The following is a 12,006-nucleotide window of genomic DNA, read 5'->3' on the forward strand; positions in this document are numbered from 1 at the left end:
ATGGGATTTTAAAAAAGAAAGCTTCTGAAAGAAAAAACTGAAGGAAATTAAGATGTCTCAGAGGCATTTACCCAAATATAAACATATGTTCATATAAAGACTTGCAGGCAAATGTTTCACTCAATATTAATAGCCCCAAACTGGTACACTCAGATATCTATCACTTTCTGAGGGGATAAACAAAGCAATAAAATGGAACATTATTCAATAGTGACAAGGAATATAATACTGATATATGATAGGATGTGTGTAAGTTCTGAAAATATAAATGAAAGAAGCAAGACTCCAAATACCTACTAATGTAAGGTTCCCGTTACATGGAATGTCCAGAAAATGCAAATCCTTGGAGAAAAGAAAGTATACAAGCCCTGGGGTGCCTGGAGAGGGAACAAATGGACACAAAGAAGTTAATAAATGGAAATATCATATAATTACACATGATAACAGTACTCCGTGCATTTAACAGAAAATAATTATTCATTTTGTAAGGATCTCAGCACCAATAGATACACTATTTCAAGTTGCTGGATCCTAAATCCATTTGCAAACAAAACGTCTGGAAATGCCAGGGTCTGCTGAGGCCTATGCACTCTCCATGAACAGCAGCTGCTGTGGTAGCACACTGCAAAGACACTGGACAAGCTTCCCTAGGCCCGTCTTCTAGGTCTCTGTCCTCACTCCTCTGAGATTTACATAGAGACAGTACAGCACCTCTTGGGCCCTGTCTCCAAGACTATCCCAAAGCCTGAGCACAGAACAAGAGATTTCTCTAAAGCTGGTAACAGGACTCATCTCGTTTTTCTTTCAGCCTCAGATTGAAAGATGTGAGTTAATATCTACCAGACCATTTCTCCAGCCTCACACTGAAAGTCCATTTGTAATAGAAAAGTGCAGTAACCCAGAAAAGACAGCAGATGCGGTAATAAGAGGAAGATTGAGAACATTCAGAGCTGGAAGCACATCATGCCTCTAATCATGTCTTTTGGCAACAGATTCTCCCCTACTGTTAATTTCATAAACACACACCTGCACACATGCACAAAAACAAATAACAACACATAAATACAAATCCCTTCTGAAGGCCAAAAACAAAGCCTGGCAGACAAAAGATACAACCATACTCTATCTGTACTTGAATGGGGGGGAGGGGGAGAGAAGCATGCCATAGCTGAGACAGATCTCCAATCCAAACAGCTCCATCATTTTTAAGTGCCCGCGCTTGAAGGAATAAGCACTCATTTGAGAAATCTGGCCCAACACTCTTCACTGTCCAAGGCAACCATCCTCGGGGGTTGAACGCCCTGGCAAGTTTGCTTGTAGGCCCCAATCCTGTCCAGAAGCCTCTCCTGTCTCCTTGCTGCCTGTGTGGCTAATATCGCTGAGCGAAGCAGCTTTTAGCAACCAGTCGGAAGCATGTTGGCTCAGGTGGGTAATGAATGGTGAGAACAGATGTTCTATGAATCAGATAGCTGGTCTCATGCAAATATTGTCAGAAATAGACAATGAGAGAGCCACAGAGGAAGTACAACCGACACATAGACCTTGTTTCTAAAACAAATTCCTAAGCCACCCACGGACCTGAAGTGAGCCTCCAGGAGTGTGAATCAGAGACAGCCTAAGAGGCAAGCACAGTCCCTCAGCTGCAGAAATCGTACCTCATTAGGGACAGCGAGAAATCTTTGCCATTCCCAAATGGATGGGTTATCTTAGCACCAAGGCTCTAGAAATCTCACAATTTCAAATTTACTCCTCTGGATGTATGTCTAGTCCATTTTCAAAAGGTGATACTGAAGCATGGTAAACATTTCTAAATAATATGAGATGCTATACTAAATCACACAAAATATTAGGAAACCATACTAATAGTGTGTCATGCTGGGTTAGCATATTGCTGCTTCTGCATTCCCCGAATAGTGGGTAGAACATGTACCATTTATGTTTTACAGACAGACAAAAAAAATTTCAAAGGGCTAATGACTTATTCAAAGATATAAAGCAAAATAGCACAGAGCAGAGGCTTGTGTCCTGACACCAATCAGGCTACTTGTACATTAGCTCACCAAAGACATAGGGTTTGCGATTTACACACAGGCTTCTATTTGTGCACACTAGTCTGTATGTATGCATGCAGAGAGGCCAAAGGTCAATTTTGGGTATCTTCCTCTGCGGGAGTTCTCTTTCCCCTACCTGTTAGTTACCAGGTTGGGAGGCGAAATAGGCAGATGGGGCAACAGAAATCTTTGGCAGTCCATGAGCAGAAACAGAGACAACCCTTCAGGAGACAGATTTTGGTGAATCAGCTCAATTTTATTCCAGAGTATAAGGAATATATAGGATTAGGGAGTCTGGAGACAAACCCTAGTTTTCATTAAGTGGCCGCTTCTATCAAAAGGCTTAGAATGTGGCAGCAGAGTCCTACAGCAGAGTCCTAGCACAAGTCTTCTCAGCAGGATCTGTGCCAAGGGCCAAGATAAAGAAGAATTGGGCACCTGGTTTAGAGACAGCGTTTAGATAAGGTCAGTCCTCTAGGCCCAAGGACAGTCTCCAGATAAGGGCAGGTAGAGACAGGAAGCTTTGCTGGAAGGAGATATCTCTGTGTTGCCCAGTTTGGAGAGATAAGCTGATAGGCCATGTGGAGGCTGAGACCTCTGACCAGCCAGCAATGTCTTCCAACATTCCTCCATCATTTTCTACCAACTTGCTGAGATAGAGTCTCTTATTAAAGCTAGATCTTACCAGTTAGGGTAGACTGGGTGGCCAACAAGGCCCTGGGATCTGCTTGTCTCCACCTGCCTAGTGTTGGGATTACAGATATGTGTCAGGAACCTGGATGCTGAGGGTTCAGGTCCTCAAGACCGCACGCATGCTTTACCCAATGAATCATCTGCTCGGCCCATATACAGAATGTTTAATTGTAAATAAGGAATTCTTTACCCAACTTCAGCAAGATCATTCCCACCCACTTCCAACCCTCTGTGCAAATGACAGCTGTAGAGGCCAAAAGGGAGTGTCAACTGCCAGGTCCACAGAGCCAATGGAGAGAAAAGAGCAAGCATGGAGAGCAGTGAGTCCAGTCGATCTGGCTCCCTGAGGACACTATCAGCCACTTGTGTCTCTCTGTATCTGGATCATTTAGCTTGTTATAATTATCATAATCACTCTTTATGGAAATTTTACCTATTAAAGGAAGGAAAATGGATGCCAGAGGGAAGTGACCAGCACAACACTGCAGTGTGTATGTGCAATCGTTGAACTTTGGTCCCAAATTTGCCAAGCCAGGTTGCAACCACAACTTTCATTTTTTTTTGTTACAAGAAAGCAGAGAGTTGCTAATTCCACATCTAGCAATCCAGTGTGTTATAGAGCTATAGAAGAAACAGGGAACAATAAAAAGATTGGAAGTATGGGTAAGTAGTTCCCATGCCTGGATTATTTCCTCACAACAACTATGTCAGATGGAAACCACCATAACTTAACATCTGTAGTCCTCATGGTTGGAAATACTGCTTCTCCCACATGGAGGACCAGAGAGCCTGTGAGTGGGGAGAGGGGACTTGTACAATGCACCATTCACCTGCTCCTGCTGTCCTGTGTACAGGGGCTCTCAGAGTCTGCTGGGTCCAGGACACATGAGAGTTCATCAGAGAAAGGTATGTAACATGGTGAAGGGTATGCAGGGGCCCTCGGAGCCTTGAGAGGCCACACTTAGTTTGAACCAGAACTTGCTTCAAAGACGATAGTGTTACTCTGGGGAACTTAATGAACAAGGAGCCCATCTTGCTCACAGCCCTGCTCATGATTAGCCAGCTGCTAGCAGAGTACCTCTGGGCTCCTCTAACTGCAGAGACTTCCTTAAATATCTCCAGCCATCCCACTGAATCCCCGCTCTTTTGACTTACCTTAATGGGAAAGGCAAACAACAAAAGAATCCCACCACCAAAGAAACCACCATCTTACAGGTGCTTCTATAAAGCCCTGTACTCCACAGTTCAGAACAGCCAAGACATAGAATCAACCACATACCATCGATGGAGGAGTGGAATTTTAAAATGTTCTGTACATACACAATGGAGTGTTATTCAGACACAAAAAGAATGAAATCTTGGCACTTTCAGAAATGTGAATAAGCCTGAAGGACATGTTGTTGAATTAAACAAGTCAAGCACAGAAAGAGAAATGCCACCTAATCCTTAAAAAGTTGGACTCACAAAAGCAGGAAATAAAAATTGATTTACCAGAGCCTGGGAGAGCTATGGAGGATGCATAGGGGTAAGAAGTTGTTTAACATATACAGGAGAGTGTAGTGGACTGAAGAATAATTTCTAATGTTCTATGCTTACATTATAGGAGTCCTTGGGAACAACTGACCATGTATTTCAAAAAAAGCTACTACAGAGTATTTTGAATATTCTACACAGAAAGAGATGATAAATGTTTGGGGTAAGAAATGTGCAAGCTACTCTAATGTCATTATATGCTGCAAGTACTGGAATATTTTAAAGGACTCCATGAAAATGTGCAACTATTCTGTGTCACTTAAATGTATGTACATGTATAAACACACATATGTATATACATAAACTTGTATATATATTTATGTAAGAGAGAATTCTGCTTGCAAATGAAAAGGAAATTGACACACACACACAAAAAAAAAAAACCACACAAATATTTAAGACAAACATTTCATACACACACAAAAAACCTCCATCACTTTGATTGATGACTGGAAGACACTGGCATATGTCACATCCCTATAATACTATGCTCTTCTAAGTGAAAAGCAGTGAGACATGATGTATACAGCTATGTGGGTGAACCATGAGTGCACAACACAAGTGAAGAAATGAATGGGGAAGAACTGCAGGAAGCCCGAGGTAGGGACCCTCTGGGCAAACAGATGCTCAGAGAGACGACTCGTCTCTGGAAAATTCAAAGACTAAACCTGTATTAGTTCTTATCTCAAAACTAGGACAAGATAACTGATAGAAGCAACTTAAGGAAGGTTTGTCTGGGCTTACAGGAAGTCTGGTGGTAAGAGCAGGAAATGCCTTATCCCACAGTCAGGAAGCAGAACATGATGACTGATTTCACTCAGCTTTATTTTCATTCCATCGAGGAGCCCAGGCCACAAAATGACATTGCTCACATTTAGGGTAAGTCTTCGCGTCTCAGTTAACCTAGTCTAGGTAACATCTCACTGACATACCCAGAGATTTGTCTCTTTGGAGATTCTAGTTGCGTATATTTATGGAGTCCTTTAAATATTTTAATACTTGCATATAATGTGTAATAATCATAGTAGAGTAACTGGCCTGTTCTTTACCATCAAGTTGATTGTTAAGATTAACCATCACAGAACCAGATGTGCAGCCTAAAAGGACAGAAGAAGACAATATTCTAAGCCAGTCAAAGAGCGCGGCAGCACCTGGCCATGTGCCCTGCCTCCCTGACCCCTGAGGAGCAGAACCTGTAGACAGAAGACAGCAGCTGCCTGGATTGCATTCTATACTCTTAACCTCATATTGATCTAGCTGACAAGCCCAGAACTAGAGCTTTGCCTTGACTACAAACTGTGACTTACCATGGTCAGTAACTAACACCTGAAAATCTGCTGAACAAACAGATCCCCTTTCCCATCTCAAGATCACTGGGTCTGTTTTTATTTGGAGTCATTTGAGTTCAACTTCAGCACAGAAAATGGAGACAGAAAGAGGCCTTTATGACAACTTATTGCTTAAATTATATCAGAAATTTTAAGGAATGATTCAACCATTTCAGGGGGAAAAAGGCTAAGGGAGACCTTGGCCATAGCCCAGTGTGGCCCCTGCCCTCGGTCTGTGTTTAGAAAATCCTCCTCCAAAAGGATATTTTGTTCTTGGCATCATCAGATTGTGCCAGTCTCCAGGCTTGGCTTCAGCCCAGCACTTTCCAGACACGAGGCCCCCAAGTAGAAACTGGACCATAGCCTCTTCCAGAGCTGCCAATGTAGTCCAGTCAGGACAGGTTTTATCATACATCAGCAATGGGTGTGTGCTGAGCGAACCCAGGTGGTGGTTCACAAACTCAGCTGTAGAACATCCTTCCATAGAACCACTCAGGGCACGGCTTAAGGATTCAGCCTGTTGGACCCCATCCGTGTTTATGCATCCTGTAAGTCCAAGGTCTGCGTCCAAGAACCTCCCACCCTGTCATTTTTATGCAAACAGCTCTCAAGTTGCACACATAAATCTTCATGAACTGTGCTTCTTCAAGCTAGTGGACCACTTCCAAGGAAGTTCAGGGTTAGGGTTAGGGTTAGGGTTAAAGACCACCAAGCACCATCAGCATAGAAGAAGATTCCTAACAAACCAGAGGACCTGACATAAAGCAAACAAGCAGACACTCCTCCATTCTCATTTCCACCAACTTCAAACATTCAAATCCCCAGGCTCATCTCTCTGAGGAAGATGTCCTGTGATATGGGAAAGGTCAGTCTCTGGGCCTGCAGTTAAGAAAATATTTGCAGTAGGAACATGATGACCAACAGAGAGGCCAAATGGGAGCCCCAAAGGGCAGATCTGCAGTTACCAGATGCCACTGTTGGTCCACTGCCGTGTGGAGAGCCTCTTGGGTTTTGGCTTTAAAAGAGGGAAGTCCCCAAGAGGCCCTTGTAATTGTGGGAACAACTGTAGGAGCCCACTACAGACTCTAAATGAGGCAAAGAGGCTAAAATAAATGCCAAATGGCTCCTAAAAACACACCAGCCACCATCTTCTAAGGCTCTGTCAACTCACTGGGACATGCAGTTCTCTCGTTCTCTGCTTTGAGAGCTCTCTAACAACTATCCCATAAAAATGGCAGAAAAAAAATGGTTTTCTTCATGGGAGCATCTCAACACAGTGTAAAGAAGGGAAAAGACAAGAGGAAAATCCTCTTGGCCATTGAAACCAAGGGACACATGATAATCTTGTAGGTTTTGTCCAAACAACAGAATTTTTAGCATTTAGGTTTTGTTTTTGAATGCTCTGAGAATATAGATATAGCTATAACCCAGCGTCAGCCATCAAGCAAATCTGCCATGACCAGTGAGTTCCAGCTTCAGTAGCACAGGGGAATTGTCTGGAAACTTTAAAAGTATTGACAGTGGAATCCTATCTCCAGAGAACCTGATGTAATCAACCTAGGATGTCCATCATTATATCAGGGAAACTTTCTCATTATCTCATTCAGTTCATGTAATCTTGTAAGTAAAGCACCCTTAAATGCCAGGGAGTGGGGAGAACAGTATCTAAATAATGAAGAGAGTTGTCTCAAGTTACTCATCTACTATATGAGGAACATAGAAATAACTCAAATGAGTCTGTTCCAAATATATGTCCACTATTAAAATATTTAAACTTTTGTGTAGTATGGAAATATTTAAATACCCTGATTGGAGACACTGAAGAAAAGGAGAGATTGGAGGCTAGGAATAAGAAAAGGGGGTATGAAAAACACAGATGTTTGAGGAATAAATGAAAAGAAATGACAAGGATCAGTAAAATGATTCAGACTCTGTACTAGTCTTTCAGCAGTTTCCATGAGAACAGAAATATGACAAAGATCTTTTTGTGAAAGTTTGATTCTTGTATTCTAGAAGACTCAAATATCTTTGCTTTTCACCAACTGTCCCCACTAATATTTTATAAAATCTATTTTCACTTAACTTGTATATGGTTACCATCAGAAAACCAACTACACAGCTCAACAAATAAAGGTCTCTCCAAATAAATAAGGAATTCAGAGGTCAGATGGAGCCACACCTGCACAATCAATGGTGTCTTAGCCCTTCCCTTACTCAAAGATGTCTGATAGTTGCCCTACCTGAAGTCTTGGGTTCGTGTTCCATATAGAAAGAAGATAGACATAAAGAAGGAATGGGCAACAAAAGTAGCTACCACAGTTAGTCAATATTTCATTCTATTGGGCATGATAAATTTAATTCAGTAGTTATATACATCTCAACTGGCTTTGAAAATAATAAACTTATAAACTCAAGTTCCAGTTGATTTTGGGATACCATCTTACAAGGACTCCAACGTACAGTGTGGCTCGTTAAGGAAGGGAATGGCTCAATTGCCTTTAGCCTACTGGCTATGGGTGAGATAGAACCTCTGTTGGTCTGTTCTGTATCAAACACACAGATTGCAAGCCCAGTGCCACTTTGAGATCTTTGGCAGCAATTAACCATGCAGCTCACACACGATTGAGCCAGTATGATAATGAGTATTCAGAGATGGGTAATGCCTGGGGGGCACTCACCAACCTAAGACAGAACACCTGCGTGGCCTGGGCAGGCGTCTCCATGACAGGTAAGGTGACCTGCTGACGTCCCACGCAACCCAAGTCAGAAGCTCATTTTTTAATAAAAGGGGGACCCGCAGGGCCCTGGCCCCTGTTTTGGGTAACTGTTGCCTTGCTTGCGGACCTTGACCTTGATATCCTCCCAATGCTAATTCCCTGCCAGATTCCACCCTCCTGAATGCTTAAGGGAAGTTCCTTGTCTGTGTATCCTGAATAATGGGTGTTTACAGCTTAGATGCAAGATTGTAAAACATCAGTAGCGAACTTCTGCCCTCCAGGGTCCTTCCATTGTGCTGGAAGCCTGTATTTAACCTTCTACCCCTTCAAGAAATGACATTTGACATTTAAAATTTATATATATATATATGAATGAATACTGTGAATGTCATCTATGAATACCACAAATGTGATTATCATGAGTATAAGTAATGAATATCATGAGTGATGAGTGTAATTTAAAAATAAATAAGAAAGAAAGAGAGAAAGAGAGAAAGAAAGAAAAGAAAGAAAGAAAGAAAGAAAGAAAGAAAGAAAGAAAGAAAGAAAGAAAGAAAGAAAGAAAGAAAGAAAGAAGAAAGAAGGAAGGAAGGAAGGAATGGGGACATGTACTTCAAGAGAAACAAAACTTGACCAAAAATCCTAAGCATGTTTCAATTTATATCTCATTGGTCACATTTGTATATAGGAACCTGTGACATCCTTAGCTACAAAGGAGTCCAGACATGTCTTTCAGAAACTGAACCATTCCTTGGAGGGGTGAGAGGTCCTGAGGTTTGGTTTGTAGAATCCATTTTCCAAGGAATATTCTTCCTTCCACTTCCCTTCCTGTTCCTGTTCCTTTCCACCCAGTCATTGTCTCACATGGTGACCAGTTAAAATTCTGAGAACATGATTGTGAACTCATTCTGAAAATCTACTGCATTCCACATCTCAACTAGAATGTCCTATCCATGATTTTCATGGCATCTCCAGACTTTCCCCAGTTTCGTGCTGTGTGACTTCTAGGAGAGAGCTAATAAATGGCCACAGATAATAAAAATCCACATGGAGAACTAGACTTCTAAACATCACATCCATGAATGATTTCTGAAACAAAGCAAAATAAACTTACAAATAACTTGTCAAAATTGTGGCAGAAAAATGTCTTGAATGTTCCAAATAAGTGGTAATGAAGTAAACTAATCACCCATTGGGGATATGTAAAATGTTTGACATATTGTTTAGTGTGCACTTGTCAATGGATTTTAATAACTTAGAATATGAGATAATTCCTAAATGTATCTCTGATTTCTTACATTTCCCAGATCCCCTAATCAATTCAGGATCTTATTCTAAACAATTTCCTTTCCACATCCTGGAAAGTTTTGGCTCATAAATGGTCTCCTAAGAACTGGGATAAAGGTCAAAGGGTAGCACTATAAGAAGATACCCAAGCCAGACATGACTTATAAATCAGAGATAAAAAAAAAATTATCAAAGTGTGTTACTCACAACAAAATTTACTTCAATTATAAAGCATTGATAACTGTCTGAAGTTGTATTTGCCACAGTCAAGACCATCCCATTGCCTCCCAAGAAGCTCCTCATGTCCATTTATAGTCAGTTTCCTCTGCCCAGCCCTCATATGACTATCTTTATATTGATATATTTGTGCCCTTTGTCAACATTCATGTGAATGGATGAATGTGTGATATAGTATTTGACCTGGGGCTTTTTTACTTAGAGTTGTACTTTTAAGAAATATCAATGCTGGGGCTGCAAAGAAGCCTCCGTGGTTAAGAGCACTGTAGTGGTGTTGTGTTCCCCAAAATATTGTGCATGCTAATAAACTAATCTGGGGTCACAGAACAGAACAACCACAATATTAAACATTGAGGATAGGCAGTGGTAGCACACGCCTTTAATGTTAGTAAACTGCAAAATCTCTGGGTTTGGTGTCCCAGGTTTCAGCACCAAATATAAGTAAACTGCAAAAGCTCTGGGTTTGGTGTCCCGGGCTTCCGCACCAAATGTTAGTAAATTGATGGCTGAAACTGTGAGGAGACAGTTCAGCCCTAGAGGGTGAGGTATCCTGGACACCTCAGAGCTACTCAGGACAAGAGCACTGCCCTGAAGGTGTCCCAGACACCTGGAGCTGTTTAGCATAGCTCTGATGGCTGAGACTGCAAAGAAACAGCCCAACCTTAGAAAGGAAGGTTTTCTGACTTCTCGAGAGAGTCAGGCCTGGAACTGCTTCAGCAAGGAAGGGTATCCTTACTCTTCGGGAAAGTCAGGGTATCCTGACTCTTCGGGAAGGTCAGGATATACCTGGTATGATGGTATGATTGGGCGATGGTTTCCCTGCAGGACACGGCAATCCTGTTCCTCTCCTGGAGAGCACAGTCTCTGGCTCAGTGTTACCAGCTCTTTCTCACTCAGTCCACTATGGGACGTCCCAGCAAGGTTCTTCTGTTCAGCTCCCCCTTGCTCAGTCTACTATGGGATGTCCCAGCAAGGTTCTTCTGTTCAGCTCCCCCTTGCTCAGTCTACTATGGGATATCTCAGCAAGGCTCTTCTGTTCAGCTCCCCCTTGCTCAGTCCACTATGGGATGTCCCAGCAAGGCTCTTCTGTTCAACTGTCAATGAAGGTCTTTACCCAATACTCTTTTGAAAAAGAGGTTTATTTGGGAAGGAGGAGTCCAGGAGAGTAGCTGCCTCTACCAGGGTGGAGAGAACAGCTCACAACTGACAGGGCAGGGAGGTTTATATAGGATGTCTAGGGGGCGGACTGTGATTGGTTAGTTTATTTTCTGCCCAGGGATTGGCCAGTTTTGTGAGCAAGGGGCAGAGATGGCCCTGATTTCAGTGAAAACTGAAAAGAAAACTGTTTCTTTCACTGGCCTTTCTTGGCTTTTTGACACTACCTCTAAGGCCAGGGCACATTCCTTTTACTGACTCTGATTCTAGGGGCCAAGAGTGTTTCTTTGGTACTGGTTTCAGAGCCAGGGCATGTTTTCTTGGTTCATTTCTCTGGTCCAGGTCCCAAACACAGGCTGTGTTTCTTTCCCTGGTCCTGGGCCCTAGGGCCAGGATTCTGCTGTCCTGTTCTATGATTGGTTGATTTCACAAGTCAGTTGGACAGGGGCAGAGATGGCTCTGATCTGAGCTAAACTGTGTTTCTCTCATTGGCTTTATCTGAGCCATCCTTCCCTAATTCTGGGCTCCAGGGTCAGGGTGGGTTTCTCTAGCCAGCCCCTTTTCCCTACATTTAATCCTAGCATTCCAGAGGCACAGATCTAGCTGGATCTCTGTGTGTTCAAGGATACAGCCAAGCATGGTGACTCATGCCTTTAATCCCAAGAAGTGAGCCTTTAATCCCAGGGAGTGATGGCAGAAAGCAGAAAGATATTGTAGTATGAATCTTAGAGCATCTTATTAATAAAACAAACCTGAGGCCAGTTATTGGGGTGAATACTGGAAGATTAGAGAAGCAGAACAAACCACAGCTACCTCACCTCACCAGTTCCTCAGCTGATCCTGTTTCCTCAGACTGGAAGATTTTGTGTCCTCATCCAGAATGAATCTCAGCTGAACTGTGCTGCTCCAAAGCCTGAAAGCTTAACCAGCCAAATGCTTCTAGTTTCTGATCCTCACCCCTTATATATCTTTCTGCTTTCTACCACCGCTCCCTGGGATTAAAGG

The sequence above is a fragment of the Peromyscus leucopus genome, chromosome 1 (assembly GCF_004664715.2).
Source record: "Peromyscus leucopus breed LL Stock chromosome 1, UCI_PerLeu_2.1, whole genome shotgun sequence".
Lineage (NCBI taxonomy): Eukaryota > Metazoa > Chordata > Mammalia > Rodentia > Cricetidae > Peromyscus > Peromyscus leucopus.